Raw genomic sequence first — 22029 nt, 5'->3', positions numbered from 1 at the left:
AGCAGCAGGAGGACAGCTGTGTCTCTGCGCTGTGTGCAAAGACACAGCTGTCAGTTCCCCATGCATCTCTATGGGGGAAATCGGATGGGAACGGACCGTCGGTCCGTTCTCATCCGATCCTATCCGATCCGATGAGGGTTTCCATTCGTCCAGATTTGACGTATCGGATCGGATGTCAGCGGACATGTCTCCACTGACATCCGATCCCCCATAGAGATGCATGGGGGGACCGTTCAGATCTGCCAAAAAAACGGATAGGCAGATCTAAATGGTCCGCCTGTGTGAAAGGGGCCTTATTGAACAAGCTGAAGTTAGAAGCTGATTGGTTACTACGCACAGCTGCACTAGATTCTATGTGCACCAGTTTTAATATATCTTCCCTTTAAGTGACCTGAGGATTTGCCTTTTTGTTGCAGTTGATGGCAATGTCTGATTGCTTTCATGCAGTTTTTAATTCAGCAACCAGCGGTTACCTAGGTTGTTATAAGTTGTTATAAATTGCCTTGCATCCTTATTACTCTTTATATTTCCTTATCGAATAACCTGGATTGTAGAAACAGTACAACGCAATTTATTAGGGACTTTTGACATCACTATAGCGGTAATGTCACTCCATCCTGGAGAATTAAAAGAATGCGCATTCGTTCCGCAAACAAAATGGTGACCCCCTGCTGTGTCTGAGGGACAGGTACACTTTAATTGGTTCAAATATACAGACAACCGAGGGGATTTTCAAAGAACTTCATGTTCTTATTTCTGCAGCTAAGATAAAAGTAATGGAACTGACACACACGGCAATATGTTAGTTTGGCAGCACTACAGAATAACAGAGTCACTGAGCAATTTGGCTGCCATCTTGTTGGAGGCACATCTTGGTGGAGTGACAACCACATACAAGCCCTAATGTAGTCATAATTTTATCTTTTTTCCCATATTACATGATGACTTGTAATCTGTACTCCTGATGCCTTGGTTTTAATATATATTTGTTTAAGGTGTGCATGCAATTGCTGCCCCAGGATTTAACCAGATAGAAAATTGTTAATGTGCATTTGTCAATAAATTTACAAGTCTTCATCAGTACGTCTTTGGCATGTAACAATGTATTAAAGCAACAGTATCAATTTTGAAAAAAAAAACAAAAACTGCACTTTTTTTTATTAGGCTCGGTTTCCACTAGTGCGACTTGCGGTGCGACTTGACACATGTCAAGTCGCACAGCAAGTCAAACCCCATTGTTTTCAATGGGGCACGTTTCCACTGCCGCGGCTTCAGTTGCCGCGACCTCAAAAGTAAATCGTGTACTACTTTTGAGCGCGACTTCCCTCTATATATGAGGGACAAGTCTAACTGAAGCCGCGGTTTACTTTTGCTACGAAGTCGTGCTAGAAGTAGCACGACTTCGTAGCCGCACTAGTGGAAACCTAGAGTATGTAAACCCTTTCAAAGAACTTTGCTTACATAGCTCCTTTTGGTCTGGTAAATATAGAATAGAAACATTTTGTTATATCCAGTTGATACATGGAAAAAAAAATACCTTGCCTGAAATATTGTTAGCTGATAACTTCATGTGTTGACTGGTTACATTGTTTCCAGCTATCTCTGAGGACTACAGAACCCCTCCTGTCCTAGGGGGACAATATGGCCTTTATATACGTACAGAACAGTGAGTAGACATTGTCACCCTAGGAAAGTAAGTGTTACTGGCCGGATCATCTTACATTCAATAAGAAGTGTCCCTTGTGCTGGTCACTGCACTTCCCATACCCCTACCGTGGGGATACTCCCGTGCTGGTAAGGGGGTTAATACAAGCTGCTGGAGATATCATAGGAACTCATCAAGAATGCTAACTAAGACCACCCTTTCTATCCACCTCCTCCATTCAATGAAAAGCTCTATATGAATGGAGAAGGCAAACCTTTCATTCATCCACCCATTCTTCATTCATAGAGTGTTTTGCATTGCAGAAAGCTATAGAACAGCTATAAAGGGAGGAGGGGGCAGAAAGAGTGAGCATAGTTGGCACTCTTGACTAGTGCCTATGACAGAAATGGGGACTTGGTCTGAAATAGGGAGATGAAATTAAGTTTAGATTGTGACTCTTGTTGTACAAGTTTACACGCTGCAATGAAGGGTTAAATGAGGATGTGGACTGAGCCTTTTATTTCCCTATTCTTAAATGTGTAGGTTGGAGCACCTAATAGAAATGTTCCTCTTACCTAAAGGACTTTTTGAAACATTTAATGGTTAAGAGAGCATCAAACATGTCGACCCTTCTTCAGGGCTTGAGCAGTTTACATTATTAAAATCATTAAAGAATGCACTAAGAGACCCGTGTTAAGGCTTGATGACTAGACTTCCATCTCCTGATAGCACTAAAGCTTGTACAACAAGAGTCACAATCTTAACTTTATTTTATATCCCGATTTCAGACCAAGTCCCCATTTCTGTCATAGGCACTAGTCAAGAGTGCCAACTACGCTCACCCTTTCTGCCCCCTCCTGTGTCGGGTGACATTAGTTTTCATCAAGTCTTCGTGGACTCTGTCATGATTTTCTTAAGGGTTCTTTCACATGGCCGCTCCGTGTGAAAGCTCCGCTGCGGTCCTTTTTTTTTATTTTTTCACGGAGCGGATGACATTTCTGTCATCCGCTCCGTATTTCCGCATATCATCCCATCCGTTTGCGGATGATATGCGGACCTAATGTAAGTCTATGGGGATTGCGAATGTCAGCGGATGACACCGCTGACATCCGATTTCCTTCCTTTCCGTTTTTTGAACGGAGGAAAAATAGGGTTCTGTTCCGTTCCAAAAAACGGAACAGAACTGAAAGGAAGGAAATCGGATGTCAGCAGATAGTATTCCGCTGACATCCGCAATGCCATAGACTTACATTATGTATATTACTACTGGGATCTAAGGGGCTCCTTATAAGTAAGTGAAGGTGTGTTTTCCAATGTGGCCTGTAGGCCAAGAAGGATATAGAGGTATCAGGGGTTTCAGACCTTTCATTGATTGAAAGAAAATGCAGTAGGCTCCAGCATGGGAACTAGTTGAACAACCCTCGACAAGGTTGCTCTACAGGTAGATAATGATTCTGGATGGTTCCTACTGGCAGGGCCGGTGCTTCCACTAGGCAAACTAGGCAGCTGCCTAGGGCGCATTGCCACCTAGGGGCGCAGCCATGAGTTCACACTCTTTCTCCATCATGAATGATCCTTGTGAGCTGAGGGGAGGGGCAGCCGTGGGGGAGGAAGAAGGGGCAGTGGAAGATGCCAGGTGTCTTGGGCAGTGCGGAACTACCAGGCCCTGGCTTTCCACCACTGTTAGGGGGCCCAAAGAGGCAGGAAGTGAGTCCACCAGCATGCTGCCTGAATGATGATCCTCTTCGGCTGGAGCTGAGCGGCCTTAACCCCGGGCAGGAAGTGACTCTCTGCACTGAGCTTATGGGCAGCCGTTCATTTCCCTTGGTCGGTATTAAGCAGGGAGCTGAGGAGAGCTGAACCTGAGCCAGAGCTCGGCACCGGAGGGCTGAACCTTTACTGGAGCAGAAGCGACGAGGCACCGGAAGGGTCTGAGGAGGTTGGCGATGAAATAAGTGTGGAGCTCTCTGACTGCTGCTTTTCCCTCCACCAGGAGACAGTTGGAGCTGTGGTGAGCACTGTGGTCCAGGAGAGGAGTGTCCTGGGAGAAGGAATCAGCAGGATTACAGTGAAGGAGGGCAGAGTGCGGGCCACTCTCTTCATACCTGGGTGTTACATGGAGCATCCCTGGTATGAAAGGGAATCGGGGTCATCAGGTGTGCCATGGGGAATCAGAGTCACCAGGTGTGACATGGGGGATAGGGGTCACCAGGTGTAACTTGGGTTCGGGGTCACCAGGTGAGCCATGAGGAATTGGGGTCCCTGGGTGTGCCATGGGGGAATGGGGTCCCCAGATGTGACACAGAGAAACATCAGGGTCCCCAGGTGTGACATGGAGGAACATCAGGGTCTGACATAGAGGAACATTGGGGTCACTGGGTACGACAGCATGACATGGAGGAACATTGAGGTCAGTGGATATGACACCATGACATGAAGGAATATTGGGGTACCAGGGTGTGACATGGAAAAACATCAGGGTCCCTGGGTGTGACATGGAGGAATATGGGGGTCACTAGGTATAAGAGCATAACATGGAGGAAGCATCAGATCAGGGTCACTGGGTATGACATAGGGGAGTTTTTAACCATTTCCCTTTTTTTTTTCTTTTTTTTGGGGGGCGCAAGTAGCTGGTCTTGCCTAGGGCGTAAAATAGTCTAGCACCGGCCCTGCCTACTGGGGTAAAAAGCAAATTAAGGCATTTTAAGGGACAGTACTGAGTCTCTCTGTATATATTATAAGTACACAGGTCTTTTTTTTCCGCTGGAACTTGGTGGAACTCAGTTCCACTAGCTCTGGCTCTTGGCCCTCTGCTCCCTGCTCACTGCTATCGCTTGTAAACACAGAAGTCCGGTTTCTGGGTTTACAAGTGACAGTTTGTCTCCCAATGGCTTCCACTGATAAGATCTCCTGAGCGGCTCTTACTGAGTGCAGGATAGGGACAGGGGGGATGCAGGTGCCGTGTGGATGCTGACACCCTCACTGGATAATCTTCCTGCAAGTGAGAGAGTCGGAGCCACCTACAGTGTGGTCGTGGTTGAGTTCCTGCACCTATTTTATGAGACAAAAAAAGCCCTGTAAGTACATATTACTTGCACTTACCATGACAAAATTATATCATAATATATGATGACATGTCTACTTAGGCAATAAAATGTGATATTAAATGGCTGCAAAACATGTAGTTAGCTTTCCCATTGTTTGTACTAATTGTGACTGGAGCTTCCTCCCGCATATAGCAGAATTCACAAGTGTTCATGCCACAATGATTAAACATTTTCTAGTGTGTTTGCACTGAGAAGATAATAATATAAAACCCCAAGAGAGCAATATTTCCTCCTGTACATTTGTGGTTAATGCATCAAAGTACATCATAATCATATTCTACCCATGTCAGCAGGAAGATTACATAGAAAATATCTTTTCCCTTCCTCCATTAGAGAAATTGCTGTATTTCCACCCATTTTTTTCACATTTACTTTGACTGAGTGAGTTTGACTGAGTGAGTTTCAGTCATTTCAATGTACTAAGCCTCAGAGGTGTCACTGGAGTGCAATGCTGAACACAGGCAGACGCAGTACACAATACATCCACAAGAGGCATCAACTGCAAAAAAAAAAAAATTCTTATACGAGCTACAATGTAAATAATCAGATGAGATATAATGTTTTGGCATTTTTTTAAATATTAAAAAAAAAAATCAAAAGTGGCAGTAAAAAAACAAAACAAAAACAAAACAGCCAAAAACCTAATGCCCTCATTAGGAAGAAAATGAGCACCCACCGGCTAGCCCTTTATTGTTGGCTGTTTTGAAAGGTAATAGTACAAGACCTTTTATGCAGCTAGCAGACAATGACCTGCTTCTGTGCATGCCAGACAAATTAACCATTACACGCACTGCTATGCATTCCAATAATGATCACTTCACCGAGATCTAAGGCCAAATTGGATTGTTCATGTTTTCATGTTTTGGTTTGAAAAGTGTAGAAAACCCTGTTGGGGTATTGTTGCTGTCTGTGTCCCTGCTGGGAAGATTAATCATTTATATTTGACCACCCTCCTCATTCTTATACTTACCTGTCCTTGTCCCAGAAATGGACGCTCATCAAAATTTTTTCTGCAGGTCCATGCATGCAAGTTGAATTCTCCATTCTAGTTTTCTAAAAATAGGTTCATCACTGGTGAAGTATATTAAAAAAAAAAAAAATCTGGATGTGTGAAGTGTACACTGCTATCTGAATAAAAAATTACTCTAACTGGGCTACGCCAGTGGACTTTATTGGATCTATTTTTTGAAAATTTTGATGAATAATCCCCATAAAGTGCTGAATGTGTTTATTTCCTGTAATTGTCAGCTCCATTTAGTGGCCATAATGCAAAACGTTCCTGTCATACCTCAATCAGGAAAAATAGAGCTGATGATCATAGAAAATAAACGTAGTAGACACATTCACAATGGCTTTGTAAATACTGAGTTAAGCCGGCCATAGACAGTTTGAATCTTGGTCGGTTCAGCAGGGACCAGCTGAGATTCGAACCATGTATGGGTAGTCTGATTGTACCCAAGTTAATCGATCAATCAGTGTGGGTACACCACCCTGTCGGAGGTTTCATGTGATTATTGCCAGTGGCTATATTTACTGTGTGTTCTCCAGGCCGGGATGGCTCCCCCCCCCCCCCCCCGCCAATCCACCAGGAGAACACCAAAGCTCTGTGGGATGGATTCCCCCATCAAAACTTACTGTGTTTATGGGGATATTGAGCAATTTTCTGTCCTGCAACCAAAGAAAATCGCTCCCACTATGGCCGGTTTAATTCTCAAAGTGAATGTTTTTGTGATAATACCCCTTAGTGTGGGAGTCAGATCCAGCCCTTTGTGGTTAAAAGTTGATCTTCACACTCTACATAAAGTTCCCCCTTCTCTACCCTTCCTCAAATAGCACAGTTTTTTTTTACCTTTTTTTTAACCAACAGTGCAGCCCTGCCCTTCCATGCATGTCATTCGCCTAGGCTCAGTGCTTGCTGGGCCTTAGTCTTTCATACGGTAAGTAGGAGGGGGTGAGCCTATCAATGATGTCACAAGTAAGAAGGAGCGCAGGAACTAGGGGTGTCTGTTGACAGAAGGATGTCAGCAGGATAACGTTGGATCCATTGGGTGAGTGGGTATTCAAACAGTGCACACAACACCCCCCCCCCCCCGGTAAGTGGCCATATAAGAAAAATGGGGGGAGTGGGGTAGGCTGAAGGTCCTTCTTAAGCACTCATCTTGCTAATCATCTTGGGCTTTCGGGATGGCATCCATGTTTTTCTCTAGTTTCTTAAAACTGCTTGATGTCAACCAAGCCACAAGACAGTTAACAAAGGATTAGCAACCAGTTCTCAAAAATAGTTCACTAGTGTGTTACACTAACGTTAGCACTCTGAAGAACGATCTGTGGTGGGCATTTGATAGGTGGCAAAAACCACAAGGTGTACGATGCAATCACAGATGTACACAAACTCAGTAACCCTATATGGTCCTATAGGAAGGTGTTACAGAAATTTAAAAAAGGTTCATGATAATGCATAAAGTCCATAAAAAAAGGTAAGGTATAAAAGGCAGCTCCACGAGAGACAGGAACAATTCTCTGAGATGACAACAAGGGACAGAGGGGGGCACCACTAAGTGCAGTATTAAAAACAGTGTTTAATTAGGCAGCTAAATGTGCACTCACATAAATCCACAAGAAGGAACGCCTGTAATGTAACAGCGGCAGTGTCTATGTATGGATTGTCCTCTCCATAGTCTGAGATGTCAGCATCAGTGGCAGAACTGCATGGATGGGAGAATCCGGGTGCCGCTCATCATCTGAAGTGGAAGGACATCTGGAACCACTCTGAAGCACTGAAGCACGAAAGAGGATGTGACGTCACATCTGGGGTGATCAATTGCATAGATAACACCTTTTGGAGCGCCAGTTAGATCCTTTTTCAAACCTGATCTGACAGGTTTGACAAAGGAGCTGATTGGTGCTCTGAAATTCTTTACCTAGGCAATAGATTGTCCCAGATGTGACGTCACATCCTCTTTCATGCTCCACAGTGGTTCTTCCACTACAGCTGATGGGCGGCACCCGGGTTCTCCCATCCATGCGGTTCTACCACTGATGTTGACATCCTGGACTATGGAGAGGACAATCCATGCATAGACACTTCTGCTGTTATATTACAGGTGTTCCTTCTTGTGGATTTATGTGAGTGCACATTTAGCTGCCTAATTAAACATTGTTTTGAATACTGCACTTAGGAGCACCCCCTCTGTCCTCTGTTTGACAGGTGATAAGGTGGGTTTATGTTGCCTCCTCACTGCCTGTTCTAATCCCGATAAAAACCCGCCTTTAACCATGTTGCACCTGTGTGCATTGAATGCAGTTGGGGGCTGGTTGTGGTGCAATCCCTTTCAAGAGAATGGATCATGCTTAGCAGGGGGTGCTGCCCACAAAGTGCAAAAGAGGGGATCATTTTTGGCATGTGTACATCCCCATCTACTGCCTTTGCAGTTTAAGGGAAAGCAGTAAAAACACAGCTTAATTACATGTTTTTACCGCCTCCTGACTGTAAATGTAAACTAGCCATTGCTGCTTTCAAAAAAGAACTTAGCACTACAACCTCTTGGTAATGCTCCATGCACACAGGACGTTCAAAAAAGTATTTCTGGACATCGGATTGCTGGCAGGAAAACACTGCTTTAAAAAATGTGTTTTTCCAGCGTTTTTTAATCGCGTTAATGTGCATTTTTGAGTGTTTTTCAGCATTGGCATTTTTTTTCAAATTACACCAGCTTACATTCAGCTTAGCAATGTAAAAAAACGCTGATAAAACTGCATTTATGAGCGTTTATTTGCATTTTTTGTAGTCAGAAGAACTGCTCTTGAGCGTAATTTTAGGGAGTTCAGACAATAGCCCATAAACTTAAATAAAAGTGTAGTAGCGCCAAAACACTATAAATGTAAAACATCCACATAGAGTGCCAAATGTCCATAAAAAGTGGAGGAGATAGTGTAGACCAGTTCCCAAACTCCAACTGTGCAGAAATAGGAAGCCGACACCCAGACGTGGAATAACGCCAACTGCTTACCAGATAATGTATAATTATGAGCGATGGATAGGACACAAATATGGCATCAATCAAAGGATCCGTCTCGTCGTATAGTCACATCGGCTCCGATCAAATAAGCAGCCACAATGTTTAAGGTAACGATATGGGTAAGGGTCAAACCACCAGGAGGGGTATATGGTCACATCAACTCCGGTTTACCTCAATGAAAGAAGGCAGGACGATAGTGCAGACCGTATGGATAGTTTATTCATTCATATGATAAAAACATACTCACATTGAAGTGGATAATAAAGGCATATTAAGATAAACCGCGGTGTAGGATGGCATGCTGCTCGTAAGTCGGGTCGCCTGGCGCGTGTCGTCAAAACAATGACATCATCAGAGGCGGACCGCCTGGGCAGCACTGAAGGGCACTGGTAGGTGGCGCTGAAGGGCACTTATAGGCGGCACTCATGGGCACTGATGGGCACTAATAGGGGGCACTGATGGTTGGCACTGATGGGCAATGATAGGCACTGGTAGGGGACACTTATGACGGGGCACTGATAGGTGGCACTGGTGAGCACTGATAGGTGACACTGGTATGTGGTGCTGGTGGGCACTGATAGGTGGCACTAGTGGGCACTGGCAGATGGCACTGGTGGTCACTGGTAGGTGGCACTGGTGGGCACTGGTAGGTGGCACTGATGCACACTAGTAGGTGGCACTGGTGGCCACTTGTGGGCACTGGTAGGTGGCACTGGGGGCACAAATTATCCCTCTCCTCTTCGGGACCGATGTCCCTCTGACAGCAGCCAGCAATTGTTTTTTTTTTCTCCTCACACTAATAGCCCCTGATCTCCGATCTGTGATCAGGATCAGTCTCATGGACTCCCTGATCACAGAGCAAGCTGGGCGCGCTCCGCAGGGAGCGGGCAGGCCGCTCGTTGCCTCCCGGCAATTCAGGTCCGCGCTGTGGCTGTCATTCGGCTATAGCGCGGACGCCAAGTAGATAACTTGAGTTTATTAGCTTCAGATTGCATGAGGTCAAAGTGTTTTAATAAAGAAAAAAATAAATAAAGACTGCTTTTCAGAAGTGTCTACCCCCTCACATGCAGGAGAAATGTAAGCATGGAGGGGGTTAGTCACTTGCTAAGAGTATATAGGGCTATAAGCTGCATTCGGCACAACTAGACGACTTTATCTTATAATTATCAAGAGGTTCCAGTCGGGATTGGATAAATCTACAAGCACAGTAGAAAACCCTCTTAGCAGACACAAAATGACATTTTGCCAGTTAAAGTAAACAATGCACAAAGAATATTTTGACATTCATTAGCCTTATTTTTCATGGATTCCTTCCGCACCTCGAAGAATTACATCAACGATGCATGTGACTGAAGGAGGCCTTGCCATCTATATGGTGTGTCTTCTCTTTTCATCCCGATGCACAAACATAATTTCAGCAGCTACTGATATTCAATTATCTCGGCTCCTGCGCTAAAGATGGCAAAAAAAAAAAAAGCAATAAAAATGTTATCGTACATATCAAATGCACTGAGGAAAAAAAAAAACAGCAGCCCGGAAATTAGACCTTCAGTGTGAGGTTAGCCTTGTTAAAAACTTGCCTCGGCTATCTATATCTCTAAGCTCATGCTGTAGTGCTCTGAAGGAAGCCTTAATTCCAAGATATTTTAATGATGCCACAGAATGAATAAAGAATGAAATGTCCAGGATAAAATTAAAGCTTCCTATGATTTTATACACATAACAAGGCATAATCACATCCCATAATAAAACAAGATGTTCTAGATCCTGAAAATTAGGGTCTTCATCTTGAAGCCATCAGACTCACTGCTCGTTAAACTTGACAATTATATGAGGGTTGTATTTTGTTACAGGCTTTGCCAATGCATTTATTAATTACGAGGCTCTTGGAGAGCAGGCTTTTCCACTTACCTGCAGATCATATATTTTATTTCATTTAGGAGACCCTAGAAAGTATAACCCAGCATGTTTCCCGGCTATTGTAAATATTTAAAGTGCTTTGTATTTCTTTAGGTCGGAACTTAGACAAAAGGCTGTTTCCCTTGGTGCAGATACAGACATAGCTTTTTATAACATAGACCTGGAAAAAACAGAATGGACCACACTATTCACAAAAAAATAACACTTGTAAAAAAAAAAAAATTGATAAAAAAAGAGTCCCCCAAGGACAAATGAGGTTTAATGTTGATAAATGTAAAGCTATGCACTTGGGGCTAAGAATATGCATGCATCATACATTCTAGAGGGAGTACAATGGGGGAATCAATGGTGGAGAAGGATCTGGGTGTTCTGGTAGATCCCAAGCTTAATAATAGCATGCAATGCCAAGCTGCTGTTTCCAAAGCAAGCAAAGTCCTTTCTTGTATTAGGAGAGGCATGGACTCCAGAGAGAGATATCATTTTGCCCCTGAACAAATCATTAGTAAGACCTCTTCTGGAATACGCAGTTCAGTTTTGGGCACCAGTTCTCAAAAAGGATATCAGGGAACTGGAGAAAGTGCAGAGAAGGGCAACCAAACTGATAAAAGGCATGGAGGAGCTCAGCTATGAGGAATGATTAGAGGAACTGCATTTATTCTCTTTTGATAAGAGGAGATTAAGAGGGGATATGATCAACATGTACAAATACAGAAGGGGCCCATATAGTGAACTTGGTGTTGAGTTATTCACTTTACGGTCATCACAGAGGACAAGGGGGCACTCTTTACGTCTAGAGGAAAAGAGATTTAATCTCCGAATATGGTTTTTTCACAGTAAGAGCTGTAAAAATATGGAATAGACTCCCTCCAGAGGTGGGTCTGGCCAGCTCAGTAGATTGCTTTAAAAAAGGCCTGGATTCTTTCCTAAATAAACATAATATAAATGGGTACTCACCTTTATAGGCAAAGTAGATCCAGGGACTATCCGATTGCCTCTCGGGGGATCAGGAAGGAATTCTTTCCCCTGCTGAAGCAAATTGGATCATGCTTTGCTGGGGGTTTTCACCTTCCTCAGCATAAACTGTGGATATTGAATTGTGTATATGGGATTGTATGGTTGGGGTCAAGTCACTAATGAAAAAAAAGTATCCAAGAGGCACTGGGACTTTGATTTGAGTTCTTACAAAGAAGCGAGAAGCGAGTCTTAAAAACATTCTGGGAACTCATTGGCTCAGGTTAGGCCAGAGGTTCTATACTCCGGTCCTCGGGAGTCGGGACCCAATAACAGGCCAGATGTTAAGCATTACCTTGGGGAGATGCAGACAAAAATACTGCAATCACTGAGCAGCAAATGAGATCACAGCAATGTGATGTAATTTAGTTATCTTGCAAACCTGGCCTGTTAGTGGGTCCCAAGGACCAGAGTTGAGAATCACTGGGTTAGGCCGCTCACAACGGACAGCGTTACCTTCCTGTGGGTACCCAGCAAGGCGCCAATGGAAAGAGCACCAGAAGGAGCCCTTATCTTGATTGTACATTACACAGAGATACTGCTGGCCATTAACTCTCCCGGTACATCAATTGGCTTCCCTACATAGATTCACACAGGAAATCCCTCTTTTTGAATCCATTCAAGGTTCCTATTTTAATTGAGGGTGAGGGTGAGTTTTTTCTGACCCCTGAAACACATTGGATGTTTTCTAGTGCAAACCAATAAATTAATTTGGACCTTTTCATCCTTTTATCTGGCACTCCTTCTATTAGTAGATAAAACGCAACAGAGTGCGCAATCTAAGTGTAGTGGATGCCGTACATTTTTTTAAAAAATGACAAATGGCATCTTACATAAAATTAGTAAAAATATGCTTATCATCGACCATAGGTCCAGGTCTCAGCAAAGGCAAGGCATCACAACATGCACACAGGGTTGGCAAATGTAGAACCTGTAAGAGCTGAGAAGAACACAAGCGGCTGCCAATCTAACTGCAGCATGATAGGTAATGTAAATAGCACAAGACAGTTGGAAACATTCTGGGTCAAAATCCAAAGCTCACTGCTGCTATCCGGGTTGTATATGGTGTCCAGGAAACCAGGGAGCCAGGAAGCAGAGGGACAGTGGAATGCAGCTGCACCAGAAGTGATGTCAAAGGTGGCAAAGTTACATGTTTTAAGGCCTCTGCCTCTTTTTTAAGCCTGATAATACTCAGGGGGTGCTGTATTAATTTTGGACTACAGGGTCCAGACATATAGGCTGAAACATGCATAACAGTGTCAATAAATACAGCAATGAAGATGTATTGCAAATGAGATACGTTTACCTCCATCTCCCTTATCTAAGCATATATTTACTGATTTATGTGAGTTGCCATTTGTCATTTTTTAATAAATGTATGATATCTGCTACACTTAGTTTGTGCACTCTGCTGTATTTTATATGTTATTATGGAGATCTCTTCAGTCTCCCGGAGGTGCTGCATAAGAGTGTTCTGGATTTAATGAAAACTCATCCTCACAAACTATAAGGATCTGTGTAGGAACTATACAACACAAATTTCTCTAGACATTTTAAACTTTTCTCTGAATTCCTATATGCAGTTTTGGGCCACAAGCTCTAGTTATCCCTTTGCACCATATCATGACCTATGCTTCTTCCTTTTGGTGCATTTATCAAGACAGACAGGCTCTTAGTTGTTGGTGGATGTAAAGAAGATTGTGCAATTAGATTGTAATATTTATGGTCAGCAAATATCTGTTTGTCCCCTAAAATGGATCTTCATTTGTTAAATATAGTACTCACTTCTGCATCTGATTACCTTAACTGTCAACTGTACTTTATGTCTTTGTGGCAAATACGCTATACCCTACACTCTTTCCTGGGAGTCCTCTTTATTTATCACTAGGGGTCAAATTCCTATGGTTGCTGAGAAGATCTCACAGACTTGTTTGACAAAAACAGGACCTCTTACCTCTTTATACTCATTAGGCCTCATACACACTGGAAGGCACAGGTACATCATACAGCCCCACTACCGGCAGCCTGTAAAACTTTATAAAAAGCTAAAGCAGCTCACTGGCAAGATGGCTGGATGGGTTACTGAGCTGTAGCAATGTTTAGGACAATATGTGCCCAGGATGAATGCCAAGAACACAGACCTCTTACATTCAGGGAATTTGTCCCTGGGTGTGTATGGTCCTAAATGTTAGTAGCCCTTGGTGCACTGTCCAGACGCAGCAGCTGTCAGCCTTTCATGAAGTTTTATATGCTGCCGGCAGCAGATCTGAATGCTCCCCTGTGCCTTCTGCCCACATCTAAATGCCAGAGTTTCATACACCAGAGCTAAACGACCAGTTTGCATGAGGCCTAGGTTGCATGTAAAATATGAGTGTCACATGTATAGACACATGTATAGAGTCCAAATCCAAGTATATTTATTTAATCAGAGAAATCCAAAGATAAAAAATATGACAATCCCGCACATTTTGGAGACTATAAGTGTTCCCCTACATCAGGGCTTAGATTGCTGATTTAGTTGGACTCTTAACCACTTTACGACCGCTCACAATGCTGCTACTGCGGCAATGTGGCTTGTTATCGTCCTGCGATGTAGACCTACGTCGCTGGACTCCTTCCTTGTGGGCGGCGCGCACGTGGCGCTCCCGCTGTATTCAGTTACAGCGGGAGTCGGGCCAAGGGAGGAGTGGTGGTGATCACCACTGCTCTTCCCCGATCGTCGGGGATCGAGTGTGGAGATCCGCCCGCTTGTGTAAACAAAGCGGGCGGATCTCCTAAGTGACAGGCAGGGTCAGATTGCAGGGTTCAGCATAGCTGTCCCGCAAAAAAAATCGCAAATCGCCGCCATTACTAGTTAAAAAAAAAAAACAATAAAAATGACATAAATTTCCCGTAGTTAGTAGCTACGATAACTTTTGCGCAAACCAATCAAAATACGCTTATTTTTTACCAAAAATATGTAGCAGAAAACAAATTGGCAAAAAAAGTAAAAAAATTTTGATTTTTACATTTTTTTGGGGGGAATTTCATATAAAAAAATTTGAAAATGTTGTTACTTTTTCAAAATTGTCGCTCTTTTTTTGTTTATAGCGCAAAAAGTAAAAATCGCACAGCTGATCAAATACAACCAAAAGAAATCTCTATTTGTTGGGAAAAAAAGGACATACATTTAATTTGGGTACAGCATCGCACGACCGCGAAATTGTCCGTTAAAGTAACGCAGTGCCGAATCGCAAAATATGGCCTGGTCAGGAAGGGGGTAAAATCTTCCGGTCTTAAAGCGGTTAAAAATACGCTCATTGAGAATTTTTTTGTCAGACATGTAGCTAAATACATTTTGGCCTAAATATATGGTAAAAATGTAATATATTGGATATTTTTTAACTATCAAAATAGAAAAATATTGTTATTTTTTCAAAATTTACGCATTTTTTTTATTAATATCGCAAAAAATGAAAAGCGCAGAGGTGATCAAACACCACCAAAAGAAAGCTCTGTTTGTTGGAAAAAAGGACGTAAATTTCGTTTGGGTACAGCGTTGCATGACCGCGCAATTGTCAGTTAAAGTCGCACAGTACCGAATCGCAAAAAGTGGCCTGGACGTAAGACAGCAAAATCCTCCAGTGGTAAAGTGGTTAAGCTAGCCTTATTCCTATAAAATTTTGTTAGAAAACATTATTTTTCAGAACATTTGTTTAAATATCTAGCAGTTATTCGGATGATTGGACAATCATTTTGAACCATGAGTGAGGAAAAATTTAGGGACAAGGATAGAAAGCTTTGGCGAACCCAATGGGAACAAACAAACCTTTGAATCGTTAAATTCACTCCCTGCGCCTGCCCTCCAAAAATGCAACTAGTCTTGTGGGCATACTCTTGTGAAAGTTAGTCTAAAAGTAGATATTGATATGGTACTAGAACAAAAAGCCATTCAAAATTAGTCAAATCCATGAAGGCATCATTAAATGGTCAGATGAGTGAGGTGTGAAGCCAGCTTAAGTAGTTGATGGGGGTTAAATCAAATCTGGAATAAATTGGCTTCTTTAATACAAAGCATATTTCAACAGATGGTTTTGAGAAAGAGTAATCATCAAGTTTAGTAAACTTCTTTAAAAAAAATCAGATTTTCTGCCTTAGCTTCAATGCTTCTGATGGGAGTCTGAGAAGATTTGTTATGGCGGTCTGGACTTTGTTTTGCTTAGCTATCATCAGAAGATTTGGTGTTAACTTTTAGTGAAAAATGTATTTTGTAAAAGTATTTAAAATCCACTAGGGAAATTTTGGTCAAAGTTGTCTATAAATGGAGCTTCAACTTGGCCATAAAAGCTTCCATTACACCTGTAAAGATACACTTATAGACAAAAGAATTATCCTTGCCTAAATGTCTCACCTTAAAAAATTGTGATGTCACCCAGAAAATGGATTTTCAAACAATCTCATCAAACATTTTTCTGTAAAGCAATTTTTAACTCTGGCCATAAGTTGTGCGGCTTACTGTAACACAAAACCATCATGCTGGGTATTTATTGTTTCAACTGATGAGCTATTTTACTTCCTGTAAATGTTTGGCTTTTAAATTTTGAGTCCTGAAGCTGAAAGCATACCGTGTTCCAAATTTACCATCTGCCTTTTAACTATTATTGTTTTTTTTTTCTTGCAATATATAAATATATACTGCTACAGGAGGTTTGACCCAGTTCTACTCGTCAGAAATAGCAAGTGATTGACCCTTAGGCTGGTCGAAATGTCTGGAGATATTCTCTCAGCTCTTAGCTGCATCAGTTGTGTCATGAAAATAAAGACGCTTAATTGTCTTAAATACATTCCTTCACCTTTTGTCAAAGTAAGAATTGAACAAAAAAAATAAATAAAAAAGAAAAAATTTATATATATATCTATATACATATATATATATATATATATATATATATACATATACATATATATATATATATATATATATATATATATATATATATATATATATATATATATATATATATATATATAGCATATACAGTTGCTACACAAGTCTTACTGTAATTTAATGCTATTAAAAATTACCATTTAATTTAGATGTATAGCATTGTAGTTTTCTGTAAAATTTCATTAGTAACAGGAGTCGTCCCGGAAGATTGGAAATTGGCAAATGTCGTGCCCATTCACAAGAAAGGTAGTAGGGAGGAATTGAGCAACTATAGACCAGTGAGTCTGACATCAATAGTAGGCAAATTAATGGAAACCCTATTAAAGGATAGGATTGTGGAACATCTTAAATCCCATGGATTGCAAGATGAAAAACAACATGGGTTTACTTCAGGGAGATCATGTCAAACAAATCTTATAGATTTTTTTGACTGGGTGACTAAAATAATAGACGGTGGAGGTGCAGTAGACATTGCATATCTAGATTTTAGTAAGGCTTTTGACACTGTCCCACATAGAAGACTTATCAATAAACTGCAGTCATTGAGCATGGACTCCCATATTGTTGAGTGGATTAGGCAGTGGCTGAGTGACAGACAACAGAGGGTTGTAGTCAATGGAGAACATTCAGAACAAGGTCATGTTACCAGTGGGGTACCTCAGGGATCTGTACTGGGACCAATTTTGTTTAATATCTTCATAAGTGATATTGCAAAAGGCCTCGATGGTAAGGTTTGTCTTTTTGCTGATGACACAAAGATATGTAACAGGGTTGATGTTCCTGGAGGGAAACGCCAAATGGAAAAGGATTTAGGAAAACTAGAAGAATGGTCAGAACTCTGGCAACTGAAATTTAATGTGGATAAGTGCAAGATAATGCACCTGGGGCGTAAAAACCCAAGGGCAGAATATAGAATATTTGACACAGTCCTGACCTCAGTATCTGAGGAAAGGGATTTAGGAGTAATTATTTCAGAAGACTTAAAGGTGGGAAGACAATGTAATAGAGCAGCACGAAATGCCAGCAGAATGCTTGGATGTATAGGGAGAGGTATAAGCAGTAGAAAGAGAGAAGTGCTTATGCCGCTGTACAGAACACTGGTGAGACCTCACTTGGAGTATTGTGCGCAGTACTGGAGGCCATATCTCCAGAAGGATATAGATACTCTAGAGAGAGTTCAGAGAAGAGCTACTAAACTAGTACATGGATTGCAGGAAAAAACTTACCAGGAAAGGTTAATGGACCTTAACATGTATAGCTTGGAAGAAAGAAGAGACAGAGGGGATATGATAGAAACTTTTAAATACATAAAGGGAATCAACTTGGTAAAGGAGGAGAGCATATTTAAAAGAAGAAAAACTACCACAAGAGGACACAGTTTTAAATTAGAGGGGCAAAGGTTTAAAAGTAATATGAGGAAGTATTACTTTACTGAGAGAGTAGTGGATGCATGGAATAACCTTCCTGCAGAAGTGGTAGCTGCAAATACAGTGAAGGAGTTTAAGCATGCATGGGATAGGCATAAGGCTATCCTTCATATAAGATAGGGCCAGGGACTATTCATAGGATTCAGATATATTGGGCAGACTAGATGGGCCAAATGGTTCTTATCTGCCGACACATTCTATGTTTCTATGTTTCTAACTACTTACTCCACACTGAAAACTAGAAACTTTCTGTTCCCTCCTCAATGCTATAAAAGATGAACACTTGAAAATTTTTACAGGGAGCATGGCCAATTTTGGCATATTGACCTTTGTTTGGATACCATCTAGAGTGAGCAGAGAAAGCAGGCCATCTTTAATGTGCTAATAATTACTATATCTACAGCTCATGAACATTAGAATGATGGCCAATGAGAAGAATGCTCTTTACATCTGTGGTTAGTAGTTGGAATCCCTCTTTACAAATAATAAAAAATATTGTTGTCAGAGGTTACTTATCTGAGAGCCAGGAAAGTGCTCATTGCTGAAGGAACCCATAGCCACCTCTGAAGGAACCCTAGTTAGGAAAGGCTGTATTTGAGAGAGAAAATAGTTTCCTACTTTATCCCTAGATACAAATTATACCATATATTTATTTATATAGGACTTAACGCTATTTTTTTCTCACAATCCTTAAAACATTAATGTAAAAAACTACTCATATATTCAGGGAGTCTGAACTGTTGGCAAATGAGTCAATTTACAATGCTTTTCAAGAAGCCATTTTTCCCTCCTTGTCTTTAACATGCTGCATAATTGTAATGAGCTTCCATGTACATAAAACTAATTTAACACAAATTCTTCCAGCCTTTTAAAAAAAATATGATGATCCCTTCAAGGTCATGCTAATAGGAAGATTCCATTCCAAACTCAGCTTGGAGTTGAAATAAATGATCGAACAAGGTGTCTTAATAAATGTTTCTTTTTACCCAAGCAGCTTACTTCTAATGACCTTGTGCAATCATATATAACTTCCGCCTTCCTTTGTTCTTGCCTGGCGTAATTACTTCATTTGTTTATCCTGTTTTGATTAGCTGTTATGCAGTATGTACACGGTAGTGATAATGTTCTAATGAAATGTACTTTTGAAATGTTTAGCTGATTAGACAGTCTTCCACTCAAAGTTTGAATATAGTTAAATTGTTAAATTATTTTGACGTTCAACAAATGAACAGCGTAAGATCCTGAAACAATCCAGGTAGATAGATGTTTGAACCTCAGTTGGATGAGCTGAAACATTTTAAGATGAGTCTTCTTTCTTTGCTGATTCAAGGTAAATTAGTTCCAGGCCAGCAATTTACTTTCCAAGTTTCTAACAAACTTCATTGCAGACTCGTACCTAGTCTAGTTCTGTGGATGCTGAGACAGCTCATTTTAGAAACTTCTGAAAAAGCATCGCTGAATGGAAAGGTCTGCCTTCATTGATCACTTGATCAGCTCCAGGATTGTAATGATAAAATCATTGCCTCCTCAGTCTCCCTGAGGATACATGGCCACAATATCCCCCAAGATGAAAGGCTTGCTGGTTTCTCTAAAGATATAGCTAAAGATTCATGAATCTTACTTTAAAGTGAACTAAAGTAAAGTTGGCCTTACTACAGTAGTTGCTTGAATGTTCAGATGAGAAAGTATAAAAATTATTCATTAAACCATTCAATGGAACCTTCATGGACTTGACTAATTATAAATGACTTTCGCATTCGAGTACCATGTCAATGTCTCATTTTTGACAACTGCAAGCGTATAAGCCTAATTATGGTTTTTCTCGACCAGAAGCCAACTCAACTCTTCTCTTTTCACTCTGTTCTCATTAGTTTCCCCAAAAAATTTATATCCTTATGTTTAAACTTTTTCACTTGCTCTAGTTGAAAACAATTGTTGAAATGTTCCCTTTAACTCTTGAAAAATCAAGCGTTTTGAAAACAACAATTTGGAAAAAAAAATCTATGGGTGTAATGCCAACTTAAATCTGTAGAGTAAATGGCTCTACAGATCTTGAATAATTGACACTTCAAGGAGTATTGATTCCCTACTCCTACTAAGAGCACTGTGGTTTCTCCTGTTGTCCTATAAAGGTGCAGGTGGATCTAACCGGAGAACCTGGTATATGACATTCCATAATTTTTTGCACAGCGCTCTTTATTACACATGTTCATTTTACTGGCATATTTGCTTTTAGGTGCAGAAGAAAGCAGCAGGTTCTTTTTGATGCATGACATTATGGGTGCATACCATCCTCCAATTCTACACCCTTCAGCCACCAGGAGCAAAATGAAAACCTGATATAATCCATAAATTGCTAAGTGGTAGCTTACACAGGGCTAAGGACTCCCATGTCCAATGATGGGACCAGAATTTTCACAAGGAGTAAGTCACTGCCTACTCCTTACCCATGAAGGTATTTTCTTCCGTTCCCAAGGCCGACTGAAGCAATGAGGGAAAGAAGGAAAGGTAAGTACTGTATATTTCTCTTGAATAAGCAAAGCCTAGATTTGCTTTAAAGTGGTTCTAAAGGCACAAGGTTTTTTTTACCTTCATGCATTCAGCTCCCATTAAATGCTTACCTGAGCCCAATCTCGATCCAGTGATGTGCACAGTAGCAGTGACTCTCTCTCATTGGACAGAGAGACATCAGCGGGAGCCATTGGGGAGGATAGAAATCTTTGGGATGAGGGATATGTGTGAATCTGCTTCCTGACCTTCCAGGCCTGCTGCCTGGGAAAGCCAAATGAATCTAAGAACTGAGGACTGTGTCTTAGAAGTAAAACTTACTCTGTCTTGCTGAAGTAGTTGTCCAGAAGAATGGGAGCCTAGAACAGTGATGGCGAACCTTGGCACCCCAGATGTTTTGGAACTACATTTCCCATGATGCTCATGCACTCTACAGTGAAGTTGAGCATCATGGGAAATGTAGTTCCAAAACATCTGGGGTGCCAAGGTTCACCATCACTGGCCTAGAACAAGGTATGCAGTCAGACATATTTCTGCTAGAGGCATCCTTAGAAGCTGAATAATAATTGGAACCTTGAAGGAAGTCTGAACGTTTGTTCAGAGAAAGTAAACCATGCCTGGGTTTGAAGAAAACAGAGTGCTGGTCTAAATTGAAAAATCATCTTCTGTATTACTGTGAGTAGTATATCGAGTTGGCAGTCTTACACCTTTTTGAACTGAATAAATCCAGTGGCTATTTCTAAAGTGATTGATGCCCAATTATTTACACCTCACAACAAGTCAAGAATGCAACTGTAAGGTAAAGTGTCATTTCACCATTGGAGGTCCCTAATAACCCCTATGGGATAAGGGTGTACTTCACCCCCTTAACATAAAGTTTTGTTGTTGTGTAGCTCTATGGGGTTGATTTACTAAAGCCAGATAGACTGTGAACTTTGCAAAGGAATTTGATGCAGAGATTAGTAAATAAGGGAAAGCTCTTCTGACTTTCATCATCCAATCATATGCAAGCAAACATACTGTTTTTTTTTTAAATCTCCTTTTATGTGATGGGTAATTTTTGTGAAAATGAAGCTTTTCCTCATTTACTAAGCTCTAAAACAAATGCCCTTGCAGAGTGCAACTGTGTTTGCAAAGTTCACAGTTTATTTGCCTTTAGTAAATGCACTCCTATGTTTCTTCCTGACATTCATTGGCTTGTTGTTCCACATGGTGAACTCATATGATATCAAGTGCCTGGGCAGTGCTCTGTGTCAGAAAGGTTATAAAGCACAGTATCATGTGAAAAGACAATGTAGTATCTACCTGCAATGCTGAAAAAAGCTTTCTAAATGTGGTTGCATAAGATTACATAAAATCAGATTAAATGAAAATCGAGGGGATGTTCTGGCTGTCACAGTATTTTCCATTGACTGACATTATTTATTGCCTTAGGTTGCTGTTTTTACCATAAATTCCAAGTTGG

At 41.2% G+C, this 22029-nt stretch overlaps 1 protein-coding gene across 1 annotated transcript in view; it reads left to right on the top strand.

Moving 5' to 3' along the window:
• Positions 1 to 22029, top strand: part of CDH8 (cadherin 8) — a 686750-nt gene that overhangs the window by 27041 nt on the left and 637680 nt on the right. The window lies entirely within an intron of this gene.

The sequence above is a fragment of the Pelophylax lessonae genome (genome assembly GCF_965119305.1).
Source record: "Pelophylax lessonae genome assembly, chromosome: 10".
In the NCBI taxonomy this organism is placed as follows: Eukaryota; Metazoa; Chordata; class Amphibia; order Anura; family Ranidae; genus Pelophylax; species Pelophylax lessonae.
Note: the sequence above shows the minus strand (reverse complement) of the source record. Positions and strands in the feature narration are given on the sequence as shown.